Raw genomic sequence first — 17986 nt, forward strand, 5'->3', positions numbered from 1 at the left:
TGGGTCTGTTGTTCATTTGCTTCCATGTCTTGATCAAACCAATCTGTTAAATCTTATTATGTATTTAGGTTTATGTAGCATTGCATATCGTCAAAGCCGTTCACAAACCTTAACTAATTTTGGTAAGACCTTGGTGGGGCGGGGGTGGGAATTCATAATTCTTAGCAGTCAATCTATTAGTATCATTTTGAAATCTAAAGTGATTGAAGTTCAAGACTCTCTTATTTTAAGAAGAGAAGGGAACTGCGGTCCCCATTATTAGGGTGGTGACCTCCATGGGATGCTGGCTGAGAGAGCCAAGCACGCTGATGATGATGCAAATCCTAGTCAAGAGCCAGTGGGAAGCATTACATGTATCAATCTGTTCTTACAGAGCGGACATGAATGTTCAGCCAATATGTATAGTTTGCCCTATTTGAAGTGAAACTGGAATTGACTAAAAGGAGTAGAGAGAAAACAATCAACACTTGCACGGATTTGAGCCCAAACCATTGAGCGTTTAGCTATTGACTCCTCTCTTCTGTTTATATTGCACCCAGCACAATGGACTCTAATCCTTATTGAGCCTTAAGGGAACTATCATATGTAAATGTTTACTAAATAATAATAATTGTTACCCAAGTCTCCTAGAATATCATTGTTAGACTGGGGGTGAGGATGCTAATAGATTTTCACACATTAAAGAATGTTCATTTACTATGAGTGTCAATGAGTGCTCATAATGACAAACCTTAAAAAAATGACGACAATGTATCCATTATTCTTCATTGGTATCTGTTTCCTCCCTTTTCATTCTTCGGCATTCAAACAGTGTCTGTTTTCAAATGGCATATGCAGTTTTTAGTAATAAAAGCAGTTACTGTAACCCTCCTTTACATAAGTAACCTCAGCAGTTGTCCATAATATCAAGCAGAATCCAAAAGTATATTTTTAAATACTGCTACCCTTGGATTAGAATTCTCTCATGGTTGGGCTGTTTATTTGTGAAGTTCTTTCCCCACTCCCACTATCTGTGGCATCCAGTATTTATCATGCTGAAACTGAGACATTTAAGAAAGGAAATTCAGCATCCATATCACAATGATAAGTCGTATAAACAGAAAATGTGTCTACAGAACTTTGTGCAGAACAGCTAATTAATTTACGGTAAAAATAATGAGCAAGGTGACAGAGTTGCCAAACTCCCACAGGAATAAATTACACTTTCTCAGTCTTTGGAATGTAATAGGAGTAAGTAACTTTAAGATTCTGTCTCAGTGTGAGGAGACGTCAAGAAGTCTGTCAAACCTTACAAGCTTTGTTTATGCCTTTGGAAGTTTTTTTGAATGCAATCTCTATCAGTTTAGAGTTCCACAGACACAGTTATGCAGTAGTTGTTAGCAGATCACATTCGTTCTTACTATCTTATTGGTTTAACCTTATTTGGAAGCCTCCAAGGTGCTGTCTTGTCACCTGTCATGATGATAAGCCAATGACAGCTGCACAACAAGGCTTAATTTCTCCCTTCTGGGAGGAAGAGGGGGGAATAATCATTTCACAACCACCAGTACTTTTTCATGGATTTTAAGATCAAGATTCAACACACAAGGTTAAACCACACCTGCCTGTTCCCCAACTGCCAAGTTTCTTCGCTCTTCCTTTATATATTCAGTAAAATTAGCATGTGTAAGGGACATTTCAACACAATTTCTCTGATGCTAGAATGTTATGGTAAGAATAAGACTTGATATTTGCATTGGCAAAAATCAGGGAAGAATCTGACCCATAAATTCTAATTTGTTCTATCAGAGCTATCAGTCAGAAATGTTAACATCATCAGTTTGTCTCCGTTCCACATAAAATTAACCCTGAGTTGTGTAGGTGTCATGAAGCAGATACATATCTGCTAGTACAAATAAATATACCAGGAAAGGTCACTCACCTGCTGCTTTTAGAGGTTTGTGAGATTTGAGTTGTGTGAACATGGATCTCTCTGCCATACTCATTCTGGTGAGTAAAATCAATATTTTTATACAGTTAAACAAATCTGTCCTACTAACTAGGGAAAGGTTGACTTAAATTTTCAGTGGTCCAGTCTCAGTCTCTTCCAAACTTACTCTTTTCTCTGCATAGCTAGAATCTGCTAAATCTTTCACTGGGAGAAGGGGGAACAATTCCATGGAAGTCAAAGCAGTTGCTCCCACATGCTGGAAACGAATCTGACCCTTGTTTTTCTGACTGTAGAAATGGAGTTTAAGTTCCAAATTACTGTGATGGATGGTGATACTGCAACGTTTAGAAGTCCTGTCTTAAGGCATATAAGCCAAAATAGAAAATGCTCAGGTGTTTATATTCGTGGAGGGCTTTTTTGGATGAAGATTTTATTGTTCAATACACATTGTTTTCTTCCTCTGTCAGCCACTCCAGGGGGTGGGGGTCCCTTGGTTCTACTCCCTCCTCTCAGAATCTTAGACAATCACACTGTCAGCTGCATTTATAGCAAGCACTGGCAATGGCACCCAGTCCTGATGCAAGATCTCATTGTAATTGTTCAGCAGCTCTGGTAGCCATTGGCCTCAGCTTCCCTTCCCCCACACCCCCCCCCGGCTTAAATTTTCACGGCAAGCCATATGGGTTTCTTGATTTTGGGGGATTAAGCATGAGCCTTTGATCACTATGGCCCTTATTTTTGTGCAACCCAGAGCTCACAAGAGGTGAGAACAGCTTGGACATTTCTATTTCACATCAGGGAATTATCTGTGATAATCAAGAACCACCGAAGTTCTGCATCTGAAAGTTTCCACTGGTTAAATTCACCCGAGTGAATCTGTTCCTTACTAATCAGAACCGTGTGCACATCAGATAATTCAAATCTTGCTGAAAATTATTTTGGTGCCACAAATACAGAGTATCTTCAGGTTAAATGTGGGTTCATGAATTCACTTACACTTATGTAGTGATTGATCAGCAACGCACTATGAGTCTGATTCTCCACTGCCTCACACTGAAATGCATGGATAGGAAATCCACCGACTTATTACAAAGACAGATATATAATTCTGTGAGATCAAACTCAGAATAGCAGGTTTGGGAAGATAAATGTGCTTGTCCTCTTTTCTTATCTTATGGGTGCCCCTTATTAGATAAGAATATTAATCCATCTCTGGAATAAAATTTCCAAACCTCAATCTCCTTAAAACCACATACAAAATAGGATGCTTGTTGCTGGCAGAGGCATGGAAACATTTTGTTTGGTCTGAGTGACTGTAAAAGTTTGTTTATACACCACCTAAATTTTTGACCACATTTGAGCTAATATTGTCACTCTTAATGTCCTTGATCAGTCCTTTTTCCAGTTTTCTAATACAATTTAGAGCATAAAGCAAAAAACCAATTCACTGTCTAATTGGAATGATTTTTGAGTGTGTCTATGTGAAAGAGTTAAACTACCTATATATTTTACTAGTGATGAAACAATATAGTTTGGAAAAAAAGTAGTGCTGTAAAAAATATTGTCGGCATTCAGTCTGTATGCTGCAGTCGTTGGTAAATCTACAGGATTTTGGTGTTTCTGTGACAAAGACTAATTACATTTGCTTTGTTACTTTCTGCATAGTTGCAATGAGCACACAAATATACAATGGTGGCTTTCCTATCCAAGCATTTCAGTGATTTTGTACAAAACATTCAGGCTTTTTTTTTCTTGAGTTAATTCTTCTCTGTCAGCTGAAGACTGCTCTGACATTTATCTTTATGTAATGAGAGGCACATTAATTTTTTTCACTTCTAATAATCAAACCAGTAGCTCAGGGGCACTAAAAGGCTCTACAAACAGCTCTGCTGTACATTTTCTGTGTTTGCATTAAATGGGATGATCAGGTATTTTTTGACACAGCAGAGTGGAGAATTACTATGCTGGCAATAACACAGAATAGGGGTTGAATCAGCATTCAGTGGACCATGGTGGGGAGTTCAAAGGTGGCTTTTCTGTGAGATTTCTGCTCCCCAATCCTAGCAGTGGGGAGAAACCAGTTTGACTCCATTTAAGTTAGAGTGGCAGTTGTACTCCTTATAATGATACCCTATGGGCCTTTATACCAGTCAAATAATACCAGAGGGCAGCATGACATATTCCAACACACTCCATGCACCAGGATGCTGTAAAGGGATGGTGCAGACCCAGCTATGCTTGCTCTATGCCAGTCGGAGATTCCCCCTCACTGGTGGAATCTTCATTAAGGGCAGCTCAAGTTTACTTTGGCTGCCAAAATGTTGCAAATTGGATTGCATGGGACAGGACTTGGTCCATGGTGGCTGCCGTATGATTCTGCTATCCCTTCATTTTCTTCCAATTTTCTTAAATTTAGTGTTAAGTATTGGGCTCTAATTAGCACCTGCTCTATTGTTCAATCAGATTTTTTTTTTGAAAGGTGAAGTCAATAAATGAGCACTTCTTTTTTTGGTCCATCCCAAGGAACTGATGCAGTTAAGCAGTGCCAATTCAAATAATTCCACCTAGAATCCATTCTACTGCTGCTAGTTATTATTAAACACTCCCCTGCCCCCTCCAAGGAAACAGCAGTGTAATAGTTTACACATATACACCTCTACCCTGATATAATGCGACCCGATATAACATGAATTCGGCTATAACGCGATAAAGCAGTGCTCCGGGGGGGGGCGGGGCTGTGCACGCCGGCGGATCAAAGCAAGTTCGATATAACGCGGTTTCACCTATAATGCGGTAAGATGTTTTTGGCTCCCGAGGACAGCGTGTTATCAGGGTAAAGGTGTATTTAAACTACCTCTCCCAGCCTTGAAATTCTATTATAAACTAGGAGTCCATTACTATGCAATGGCAGATACTGCCACTTCTTCGAGGCTATTTTAAGCCTTGCTTGCTAGTTTATCAAGATTCTAGTAGGCGCCATCTTCAGCCCTGACTTGCAAAGACCTCGCCAGAACACAGTGGCTTTGAATCTCCTCTAATTTACCCTCCAGTGTAAATTGGGAGCAAAGGCACTGAAGTTAGCAGAGCCACGTGGCTGTGAGAGGAGAGTCAGACTTGTTGACTCTGCTTTTTGGCATCATCAACTGCCTATTCCGATTTGCAAATATTACCAAAAGGAAAATAGGAGCTTTTTTGTAACTAATCAATACAACTCAAAAAATAATCTGTACAGTCTATGTCATTAACTGGAATTAATATGCCAGCTTTCATCACTCTGCTTTCATTTGTATCTGCCTGATAACTGCCACCAACAGACAAAATGATCAGTTGGTGGGTCAGTTTCACTGAAATGCTAAGAATGCAAAACAAGCTTAGGCTGAGCCATTAGAAGTGCTCAACAAAACAATATGCCTTGAGCCAATGGCACTCACTAGACACCAACATCCTGATGTCAGCTGCCACCTTCTGCCTACCACACAACAAAGACCTTGCCAGGCTGATTGCAGGTTTTAGTCTCACATCGCTGGGTGCCTCTGTTGCAGAAGCGCACATCCCCTACTTGAATGTATGCAAAACATGTTTGGTCCATGTCCCCAGAGCTACTGTGCCATGAGCCACTTACAAGACACACTTCCTGCTGACATCCTGAACCTCATGGCTGGCTGGTCCATAACAATAGGCGCTACAACCAGTTTACCCTGATGGTGCATTTGATTATGTTGTCAGTGACTGCCTTTAGAGCACATATGCACCTTTAATAAGAGAAAATGGGGAAAGGTTTGGGGAGGGGCATTAATTTGCTCATTTACATACTTATAATTACTAATCCAGGTTCATCTGTTTCCAAGTGATAACTGAAATAGGCAGTTGTCCCATTTAACTCAGCAGGTCCTTTATGTGTCCTGTTATGCTACTATTCTAGCGCTATAAATGTGGAGTTAATTACTTCCTTTGCAATATACAGACTGACACAGGGAACTGTTCTGTTCTAGTGCTTTGGTTTCATTCAGATCATTCAGGGTGCCAAATAACTTGGATCATATAACATGTGTTCATAGCATTTTTGCTTGTCATAGGCAGTTGAATGGCAAGGTGTTGAAACCATGTTCTCTAGTTCCCTTTTCATTCTCCCCCCTATACTCTTAAATCACTGTTCAGCTCATACAGAGAGGTGCCCTCTGCAGGTCATTCTATATAGCACTGATATACAGATCAAATATCATCCCAAGAATGTTTTCCAGTCAGTTTCTAGATTCTGTTTAAACCTTATTCATTGTCACCCTATCTGGGGAGAGGTTAAGACATCCACAAGAAACATTTTCTGGTGTCACATCTGAAGCTTGTTATCCCTCATATGAACAATTGCTCACATCACGAGTCTTAGTATACATTCACAGTAATAGAAGGTACTTTTTATTATCTCTGCAATTTTTCTGCACTCTTACCACCAGGAAAAAAAAATCAACTCTTCACAAATTCTGGATAAGCCCTCCCCCTAACCTTCTGATCCATTGGGCCAAAAGCAGCCATTAATTGTGATTTCCCCCTCATTAAGCTGCCTATGGAGATCATGTAGAAACCACGGTTGCGTTATGGATTTCTTTTTTGGCTGTATGTGTTGTTTTGTTTGTTTGTTTGTTTGGTTGTTGTTGTTTTATTTTTTCAGAGGAGCACCAATAAATCTGGACCTTATAAAATGCAGCCATCAGTATTTTGTTTCGGTACATTAGCTATGATGTATTACACCTGCCAATTTTGTTGCGTTCATGGATCTTGCACAGTTTCTGGATACTCAGTGTCTGACATTTACCATCAATACAGCACCAATTAACTTTAAAATACAACTTAGTTGTTATTTGTGCAAGAATTCCCAGCTAATTGGTTAGTGCATGAGCACAGCATATTGAATTATTCACATGCTGTGTGTGTGTGTGTGTGTGTGTAGGTATCTGGGAGAAAAGCAGCACATAATTCATCACTATTAATGCCATTTTAACTTTTGATGCTTTGCTTGAGAAGATTTCAGCTGACTAGATCTTAATATCTGCTGGAAATACTTTGGTGAAATCAGCAGCAACCTGACCAGCTTATTGGTATAGTAATGACAAAAGTTTTTGCTTATACTGCAACTCAGCAACCTAAATAGAGCACTCTTTCCCCATCCCCCCCCCCCAACTGAGAGTTGGGGAAAGCTGCATATCAGGCTTCAAACTCTTTCTCTTTTAAAGAGCGTGGTTGAGTATTTGCATTGCTGGGTATCCAGATGCAGTGGAGGGGAAGAAGCTAGTCTTTGGTAACTACTTTTATTTTTTCAAGTATAATCGTCTCATCACTACTAAATTGTTTTTTAAGAGAACCCCTACTACCCCAAGCAATCCAGCCTAACAAAACAACTTCTCTAGAAAACAACTGTTTAACAAAAATAATTGTATCCAACTTGTTGAAACATGTCAGTAGTTCATATAATAAAATCAACAGGATTTTCTACTGTCTCTCACCCTTCTAGTTATTTACAGGTGTGCCAAACTCAGCTGTGAATGGTAGCATTTTACATGGCTCAAAATGTAAGTGACTACACAAGGTGCAGGGCAGTTGACAATCAGGAGTGTTATACTATATTACTCTATGTAGGCTCTACAGAAGAGTGGCTGCAGAATACTAAAGGAGTCCAAAGGAGAATGATGATGATTGTCTAGCTCTTGCATTTGTGAGTCTGTTTCAATAAAGAATTAACTTTAGATTGTGGTTCTGCTTTGAAAAGTCACCTTTGTCTGTCTTGTCCTCGTCCATCCCTCCACGAATGCAAGTTGACACCACACCTTTCTGTTTTGTTGCAAGCACATTCTTTCCATTTCTGGCCAAAGAATTTTGTCATGGGATCGGCTCAGTGCATTTTCAGTCTGCCCAGAGATTGCTTGTGGTCTCTGGGGATCCAGTCACTGATCATAGAATCCTAGAATATCAGGGTTGGAAGGAACCTCAGGAGGTCATCTAGTCCAGCCTCCTACTCAAAGCAGGACCAGGGTTGATGAGGGTTGTCAACCTATTGTCTTGCCTGCGGACTACATGACCCGCCCATCTTCACTTTGCATCATACATCACCTGCACTACATTGGTCACCTCTGTATGCCTTCTAATCTCCTCATTCAATATATGATCACAGAGCGATATCTTGCACATTGACCTTTCCATTGCTCTGTGGGTGACAACCAATTTTTCTTCCTCTGCTTTCGTCATTGACCAGCTTTCTGCTCTGTATATTATTGCTGGCAGAACAGTGGAGTTAAACAGTCCTTTCCTTTTCTTCATGGGCAGTTCATCATCAATTAGAGACATCTTTATTTTGTTGAGACTTGCCCATCCCGCCTTTCACCTCCTACTGCATAATGCTTGTTCCCCCCAAGAGATCAGCTCTTTGTGGCTACATCTACACTATACACCACTAGCGGTGGCATGTAGGGTAAGGGTATCTACAACTGCAGTGAAAACAAGCTGTGTCCATGCTGCAGTGTGTCAGGTGTCAGTGAAAGGCTCTCCAGCAGAGGAGAGGCTGAGCCTTTGCCCACTGCCTCCCCCCACCAGAGTCTTTCCCTGCTGCTAGAGACTTTCCTAGTGTTGGGGTAGGGCTCCAGCCATCGGGAACTGCCCCAACCTTTCCCCACTGCCTCCCCTGCATTTTGAGGCAAGGCTGTGGCAACAGGACCCTATACTGCTGAAAATAGCAGTGTAGATGGTGGGGACATGGCTTGGGCATGTATTCAGGTACATACCCATACCCCTTAGGTGTGTCCTTACTCACCTAAGCCAGGACTCACTACCTGCACTGCTAGTCAGCATGCTGTGTTGACTTATCCTTGGAGTTTTGAGTCAGACTCATTGATTGTGTGTGTGTGTGTGTGTGTGTGTGTCCAGCTTTGAATACTCGTTAGTACTGAGAAGGCTGCACAGCAATGGGAGAGAGAGCTGGGTTCTGTTCTGGCTCAAACATCACAAAAGTGGTTAAATTCAACTGAAAGGCCAAATTCTGGCCTCATACACCTGGGTGCCCACACTGAGGACAAGAGAATTTCATATAAGGTAACAGGCAAGAATCTGAAGAAAATAGAGTTGTTCAAATGTAAGTGGCCACCAGATTTGAATCTTGTGATCTATAGTAGTGCTGAGATATAGATCAGAAGCAACCCAGTTCTTTTTCAACTCACAGGGTGACTATTTTTTTTTCAGGACCAGCAGTTAAAGCATCCTTTTAACTTCCACACTGAGCAATTTTGATCTCAAACATGAAATTCTAGTGTGCCATTTTTACAGGGTTACCTTTCAAACTACAACATGCTATAATCCTCCTTTCCTATACCTGTCAGAATACAGCAATCTACACTCTTGCATTTTGTTTTAATGATTTTTTTAAATCAAAATATAGTGCTCAAATGAAAAGGCAGAGTATTGAGTCAATGAGGTACTTTGGTACAAGTCAGTTCATTTTCCTTTAGAAGCCTTTGCTTGTAACTCAATAGGTGACAGTTTGCAAGAGAATGGGCAGGATTAAATTAAAAGTATTTAAAACTTCCCTCAAAAAATGCCATCTGAGGCCTGGGCTACACTAGCGGGGGGGTTCAAACTAAGATACGCAACTTCGCGTAGCTGAAGTCGAAGTTTCATAGTTGGACTTACCTGGGCCGTCCTCACAGTGGCGAGTCAACTGCCGCGGCTCCCCCGTCGACACCGCTTACTCCTCCTGCCGAGGTGGAGTACGGGCGTCGATTAGCAGATCGATTTATCACATCCGGACGAGACGTGATAAATCGATCCCTGAAACATTGAACTCTACCCGCCGATCCGGCGGGTGGCATAGACGTACCCTTAGATGGACTAATTTGTTTTAGTAAAATTAAAGCCTTCCAAAAATAACACCGAACCCTAAACAAACTCTAGTTTTCTTTTAGATTTGGAAAAAAATCAATTACACTACAGAACTGCAACTGCCCCCTCTGTCTCTTATGTTAACTAGATTTTAAACTCCCTGGGCAGAGACCATCTCTTTTTGTTGTGGGTATGCACAGCACCCAGGATAACAAGGGCCTGGTCAATGAGTAGGGCTCCTGGGTGCTGCTGTAATACAGATGATATGAGCTCAAATAAGGCAATGCTGAAGTGATTTACACAAGATCATATAACAACTAAGCGTCACTGAAGTAACCTAGGCTGGAGATTTGACTTGCCTCTGAGTTTAGTGTTAGGTGCAGTTATGCCCTCGGTGAAGAGGAAATTTGTTGCCATTGGTCACTCTCTCAAATGTGTTCCAGAATCCTTTGATACTAATTGTAGTGATGCTATCAGGTGGTACAAAAGGATTTGGGACTAGTGCTGTCTTTATCTCCTCTGGTCTGTATTTAAGGTCTCTGCTTCTAGTTTTCTGTCTCCAGATCCTTTTCTATGCCCCCTTATTTTTCTTGCCATTCTTTGACTTTCTTTGCGCCTCACTTTTGCCCTTCATATACCTTCCATTTTTTTCTGTGCCTCTATTTCCTTTTTATGGTCACTGCAAGGTCAGCTGCAGTCATATGAAAGGAATGGTTTCAGCTTTGTCTGCAGAGGGAAACTGAGGAGTAATCAATTTTCCTCTGCCTCAGACAGTTTAGGGAGCTGAGAAGGGAAACTGAGTAGGATTGTTAGAGTCCTTTCTTCTTTGCAGCCAGTTCCCCGTAGAGTGTAATACTGGAGGAAATGGATTAACTCGTCATTTCCTTCTGCTTCAAGCTCTTCAGAGAGACAGAGCCATCTGCACAGGCAACTGGCTAGTGTTCTTTGGAAGTTTCCTCTTGTGGACAGCCCTATCAAGTGCCCCCTTTGATATTGTGCTTTAAGAAGTCTATGCCTGAAATTGGCTCTGCTTCCTTAAAATTTAGTCTAGTCTGGTGGCATATGTCCTCTGGATTCTACATGAAAATGACTTTTTCCAAATGGCTTTTCTCTCTAGCCAATAAATTTATAAGTAAAACAGTAGCTACCGTTTGTGCACTTGCACAATACGCCTGACCCTGTTTTTATGATCTCTGGCTTCAATAATAAAAAGTAGTACAAATCTCATTCTTAGAGATCTGCTTACATTATTGATGATCCTGGTAAACAAACAGGAAAACAAATGAAAGAGGGCCAGTTTGGCTTCTGCTTTAATCATAACACACACAGTGTGGAAAAGCATCTGCCAAATGGAAAAGGTTCACAACAAACCAAGCAATAAAGAAGAACATTGGCAGGGCAGCTTCTAACCTCAGTTCCAAAGACTGCCAAAATTCATGTCTCTGTTGACGAATAAGGATGGGTTCTAAACTGAACGCAATTCCAGATCATTCCCCTTCTATCCCTGTAATTGTATATATACCAAATATATAGAAGCTTGCAGGTAAATTCTCTCAAACACTGAACTATCCATTGAAATGGAAATCCCTTTGCTGATCCATTTTCCATAATATTTATTTGGGTACCCTTCTGGGTGCTGAGGTTTTAATAGGGCAAAGCAATTTTTACTGGCTCTTCCAGAATAATAGATTGCTCTAATTTTGTCATTTTAATGAGTTCCTCAGATGTTTGCTGGAGATTAGCACTGTTTAGAATATTAGGCATAGAGTTGAAAGGCGTCTGTTGTTTGGAAGTTAGGCATATTGAGAGCTCTTGCCTATAGCAAAAAATATGTTTTGGTCGCTTGTATGGTTACATAAAATAGAATAAGCTATACTTAAGGGCTTTTTTTAGTTGATTTCAAACAAATGAGCAGTTCTGGCTTTAACTGCAGCTGTCCGTGTTTACTGTTCCTGGGAGATATTGTAACCTCTTGGACTTTGATTATAAACATTTAGAAAATGTCAAATTAAACAACATATGTAGGGCTTGGGAAAAGAACAGTGGGCTAGAATAAGTTTCAACAATATGTTACCCCAGTACAAATATAGCCTTAAGTCAGTAGTATTTCAGGGACATTATCCTCTGCTTATTTGGTGGCATATGTGAAGTGAGTTTGGTGGTCTAAGTCTTCTTCCTAGAAGATCACCAGTATGACTCACTAAATGGGACCCTTTTTGACACATCCACAGAGATCACACAGAATGAATGGAGACTGATCTACTCTCTTCCCTCTACAGGTGATCCTCAGCATTGCCAGGAGAATATGGGAAGTGGTTACTGTCCCATTTTTGCTGCTCTACAGATAAACAGAGACTTCAAGCTCATGGCAGTCCACCTGACCTCTTTCATGAGTACTATGTTGACTTAATTTTTATGTCATAAATGTACTATAGATTTGTATAGTGTATTTAGCCTAGGTACCTTTTTGAAAGTATTAGAGGTAACATCTCGATGAATTAGGGTGACTATATTGCTGGGAACGGTAACAAAGTGAAATTGAGTCAGTGTCTGTTACTCTAATGACCCCTAAGAAGCCAATGTATTTTGGGAGTGTTACTCTGCATAACTAATCATTCTTCTTAGAGTAGTTCTCTTTGCTGGGAAACCACAGTGGGAGTTTAGAGTTTGGGCTATATTTTCATACTTTCAGAATTTTTTTGTGTGATTGAAAAATTGGGTTTCTCCTTAGCTTTTGACATAGAAAATATAATGGAAATGATACAGGGTGTTCAGTACCTAGGAATAACTTCTTCTTCCTGCTCTGGTTGGAAGAGGAAACGTGCTTTATGATTTGAGGTGTCCAAAATGACATATTACAGATAACTGATCCACAGATTTCTTCCACTTACATCTCAGCTAAAGAAACTTGAGGGGATAAAGTGAATTAACATTTAAAAATAAAACAACCAAGCTACTCATCTTTCAGCATTTTGGCAATGCTATTTTTGTACACCCTTCCCATCTTTGATTTAAAATGGGAACGTTTTCTTTTCTCAGCAGGAAGAAGTAAGAAGCATATACCTGGGATTTTCTGTGTTGGGCAGCCTGTCAGAGTGCAGTAGTGAATCAGAATGGAGGCATTTGCATAAGTATCGTGAGGTGTTTTTAGCTCTGTAACTGATGCAGTACAGACAAAGCAAGCCCACAGTAGCCTGTCTGCAAGTAGAGCTGCCAGTTTGTGTTGCAGAATTGGAGTATATTGGAGCAGGTCACACACCAGGCTCCTTTAGATACTTCCGTTTTTAACCCTAATCCATAATGAAGGTGGTCCAGATTGAAATGACATAGTTGTCTTTCTGTAAGGAAAATAAATTTACTAGTTTATTGAGAGAGAAATTCTGTCTTCATGCATATCCCTCAAACCTAACACTATGAGGAGACTGAGAGGAATTGTCCTTACCTCCAACTCTGAATTTGCCCCTCCAGACAGCACTTGGCAGCAATGCTTCTGTGCATTTATTGATCAGCATGCATGGATCAGCAATGATTCCCAGCAGCACTGCTCAAAACCTCTTCACTGAAAGAAAAAAAAAGTTTGACAAAAATGGCTTATTTTCTAAACAAAAATGTTGGTTTCTGTCCACTTTGGTCTTTGTGAAAAACCCTTTATTTTTTTTTTCAAACTGGAAAATTGTTTGGGTTTGGTTTTTCCCTGAAAAGGAGTAGTGGAGGCGGGCAGCAGCTAAAAACCAGAAAACTGTTTCCCAGTTTTTCTATTATTATTTTTTTCCCCTCACAAATCCACTGCCAGTCTGCCAAGCCTCTGAGCTGGTTTGCCCAGCTCTATGAAGCAATAGTTACATCAGATCAGAGCAGGAGAGGAAGATCACCAATTTTGGCAGTTCACGGGATATGTCTACACTGGAGCTGGAAGGTCTAATTTCCTGCTCAGATAGATATACCCCTTCTAGCTCTAGTTGAGTTCAGCATGCTAAAAATAGCTGTGTAGCCATGGCAGCACAAGCGGTGAAACAGGCTAGCTGCCCCAAGTATGATGCCATCTGAAACCCTGTGTATGTACTCAGGGTGACTAGCTTGTCCCACCACTCATGCTGCTGCAGCTACACTGCTAGTTTTGGCACACTTAGCGCTATCAGAGCTAGCATGAGTCTGTCTGCTTAAGCTGGAAATTACATTTTCCAGCTCCAGTGTAGACATACCTGTAGATTGATAGTCTTGAGGCTCCTAGTTCAGGTAGGAGAATCGGAAGAGCCTCATAGAATATTAGGGTTGGAAGAGACTCAGGGGGTCATCTAGTCCAATCCCCTGCTCAAAGCAGGACCAACATCAACTAAATCATCCCAACCAGTACTTTATCAATCTGGTCCTTAAAAACCTCTAATGATGGAGATTCCACCACCTCCCCCAGGTAACCCATTCCAGTGCTTCACCACCCTCCTAGTGAAACAGTGTTTCCTAATATCCAACCTAAATCTCCCCCACTGCAATTTGAGACTATTGCTTCTTGTTCTGTCATCTGCCACCACTGAGAACAGCCTCTTTGGAACCCCCCTTCCAGTACTTGAAGGCTGTTATCAAACCTCCCTCACTCTTCTCTTCTGCAGACTAAATAATCCCAATTCCCTCCACCTCTCCTTATAAGTCATGTGCCCCAGCCCCCTAATCATTTTTGTTGCCCTCCACTGGACTTTCTCCAATTTGTCCACATCCCTTCAGTAGTGGAGGGACCACAACTGGACACAGTACTCCAGGTGTGGCCTCACCAGTGCTGAATAGAGGGGAATAATCACTTCCCTCGATCTGCTGGCAATGCTCCTACTAATACAGCTCAATATGCCGTTTGCCTTCTTGGCAACAGGGGCACACTGCTGACTTACATCCAGCTTCTCATCCACTGTAATTCCCGGTCCTTTTCTGCAGAACTGCTGCTTAGCCAGTCGGTCCCCAGCCTGTAGCTGTGCATGGGATTCTTCCTTCCTAAGTGCAGCACTCTGCACCTGTCCTTGTTGAACCTCATCAGATTTATTGTGGCTCAATCACCTGCCAGTGAAAAGGCAGGAGGAGAGAGCACTCTGGAGAGTGCTGCACTCCCCAAAGTCTATGGAAGACCAAGGAGGAGAACATCTGCTCCTAGTTAATGTAATCCATGCTGGTTGAGTGCCTAGTCACAGGGCTTTGTGCAGCCAACATCTCAAAATCCGTGGTACTGAATGATGTCAAGACACACACCTTGTCACATCACTGTGTTGCCAACTCATGATTTTTTGGTGAGTGACATGATTTTGGCTGTGACTAGAGCCAGTCTGGCAATGATCAGAGAAGCTCCAGCCTTCAAGGGACCTTGAGCTCTGCTTGGGGAGGGGGAACCCCTTCTGAGTGGCTGCCTACTTCACTTGCCCACCACGTGTGGGTAGAGCTGCCAGTCAAAGATGCTGAAGAAAGAGGCGGAGTCCTATCTCCCTTGTCTCAGAAGCTGGCGCCTTTGTCATGGGGGGAAGGAGCCCAGTAGGCAGCTCAGGGAAGCTCCTCTCCCTCCTTCCCTCTGGCTCTTCTGCCCCTCTCCTCTCAACACCAGGTCTGGCGAAGGGGTGGAGAAACCCTGGAGCTGTCCCCTGGAGCAGTCTGGAAGTGAAGGAGGGGACTCCTCTGCAGCCACCCCAAGCTTGGGAGAGGGGGTGAAGAATGCCATCAGTTTCAGGAGGAGCTGAGTTGAGGTGCGGATGGGATGGGGGGGCAGAATTGATGGGAGGCTGGGTGGAAGCTGGGCAGATGTGAAGCAGGGGTAGAACTGATGGGGGATCTTTTGGGAGTGGGAGGACGGGTTGATTTAGAGGTTAGGCAGAATGAATTGCTGGGCAGGGGTCAGGGTGATGTGAGGGTGAGAGCTCCTGCAGTGGGAGCCAAAATCACCTTACCCAATAAATTTGTGTGGGCAATACTAATTGTTTCATACACCCAGAAGGGAAGGGCAGTGGTAGTTCAAAAATCAAAAAGACCAAACCCCACAATCTTTAAAAAAAAAAAAGATTGGGTGGGGAGTGGAGGTTTCTGACTCAGGGTTGGTAATACTGTACTTACCTCTCCGTTTCTGTGTGTCAGGACACAGACCTCTGAAATCCCTCTGTCTTGCTGGGATGATGTCAAAGGATACATTGTGACCAGCTTTCATGATTTAATCACAAATAATGTGATTTTACTTTTGCTAGAGACAACCTCGAGGCAAGAAGTTTCTCTCTCACAATATTTACAGCCCTTCCCAGGGAAAAACTCCCTCTGACTAGCTGTCTTCTCCTTTTCCCTGCTTCCTGGGGAAGAGCAGGCAACCAGGGCTATTGTAGGAGATAGGATGAGTGCTTCTATAGACAAAGACAATTCCAACATTTCAAAGATCTGAATTAGAATGAAAAGTCAAAATTTCAGTTTACTGCAGATTGGAAATTCAAACAGTTAGTTTGGAATCATCCAGATGTTTCCTTTTGATAATGTTGAAGCATAATTAAAAGTAAAATATGATATTGTTATGAAGTGGGTGAAACTTGTTTATGGATTGAGTTAATACCTCATTTAAACTGATGTTTGAATGCACCCTTCCTTTAACTTAGTTGTGAGACAAAGTGCCATACCTAAAACAAGGACTGTGTCTGCCCAGAAACTAACACCATGTGGATGGGAGATTCTACTGGGTATTGTGACCTGTGTGTGTGTGAGCGAGAGAGAGAGAACACATAGGCTTTGTCTACATTATGCATTTTTAGCGACATGGCTGTGGTGATACAGCCGTGCTGCTAAAAGGAGCGCAGTGTAGCCGCTGTTTGTAGGAGCTCTCCCGCCGACAAAAAATGTCCACCCCCAACGAGTGGCAGCAGCTTTGTTGGCATGAGAGCTCTCACATCGACAAGGGTGTGTGGGATTTCACACCTCTGAATGACAAAACTTTTGTCGTTCAGTTGCCAGTGTAGACAAAGCCAGAGAAACTGAGAACAGTCACGAAAGAGAGACGCAAAAAGCAAGAAAGCCAAGCAGTAGCCTCTGGGCCCTGTGAAAAGCTAGAGAGAGATCTGGGGATTGGTGCTGGCTAAAGAGGCTTGGGACTGTAAGCAAAGGCTATGTCTACACCACATCAGCACAGCTGTACCACTATAAGATCTCCTGTGTAGACACTCTGTGCCAACAGGAAAGCTCTCCCATTGGCCTAATTAAACACACAACTAATTGTAGTAGCTCTCGGAGAGAGCGCATCTCATGCCGACATAGTGCTGTCCACACTGGTGCATCTGTCGGTGTAACTTATGTTGGTCGGGGAGGGGCTTTTGGGGAGGGGGAGGTGGTTTCATATCCCCGAGCAACATAAGTTTTACTGACAAAAGGGCTAATGTAGACCTAGCCTAAGAAACTGCATCTTTTGTTCTTAGTTCCTGCTGCATTTGGAGAAACAGGAACTGGTACATTTCTTGTAAATAAACAAGGTTGCATCAAATCAAGATGAATACCAGACTCCATCAATTTCAGCTTCCAGTGGGAACATCCCCAGGTCCCTGAAATGTGAATAGCTCTTGGGTCAAAAAGGGGCAATAAGATAATATCATTAAACAAACGTCAAAATGAAATGTGTCTAAATGAAATGTTTTAACCTTATTGAAACTAATAGATTAGTTTCAGCTTTCTCTTGTCAAAAATGTCTGCAAAATTGACAGGGTCCTGTGAAATGTTTTGATTTGACGAAACTGCATCTTCGGGTGGAAAACTGTTGTGAAGTGGTCATCAAGGAGTTAACTGGGTTATTCAGAGCATTGTGGGATGGAGCTATGCTCCTTCCCTCCTTTACTTCCTTTTAGTTAATGTAGGTTTCCCCTACTCTTTGTATATAGAATCATAGACGTGTAGGACTGAAAGGGGCCTCAGTAAGTCATCTAGTCCAGTCCCTCGCACTCAAGGAATTAGACCATTCCTGACAGGTGTTTGTCTAACCTGTTCTTAAAAACCTCCAATGATGGAGATTCCATAACCTCTCTAGGTAACTTATTCCAGTGCTTAACTACCATGAAAATTAGGAAGTTTTTCCTAATGTCCAACCTAAACCTCCCTTCCTGCAATTTAAGCCCAGTGCTGCTTGTCCTATCCTCAGAGAGTAAGGACAACAATTTTTCACCCGACTTCTTGTAACATTTTATGTACTTGAAAACTGTTTTTTTG

At 41.9% G+C, this 17986-nt stretch overlaps 1 long non-coding RNA gene across 1 annotated transcript; it reads right to left on the reverse strand.

Moving 5' to 3' along the window:
* Nucleotides 1-729: 729 nt before the first annotated feature.
* Nucleotides 730-15905, reverse strand: LOC123349396. Its single transcript, XR_006573526.1, has 4 exons — nt 15872-15905; nt 13233-13349; nt 1922-1986; nt 730-814 (listed from the first exon to the last, which is right to left on the reverse strand). It is a non-coding gene; the product is annotated as an uncharacterized LOC123349396 (long non-coding RNA).
* Nucleotides 15906-17986: the final 2081 nt, after the last annotated feature.

The sequence above is a fragment of the Mauremys mutica genome, chromosome 1, assembly GCF_020497125.1.
Source record: "Mauremys mutica isolate MM-2020 ecotype Southern chromosome 1, ASM2049712v1, whole genome shotgun sequence".
Lineage (NCBI taxonomy): Eukaryota > Metazoa > Chordata > Testudines > Geoemydidae > Mauremys > Mauremys mutica.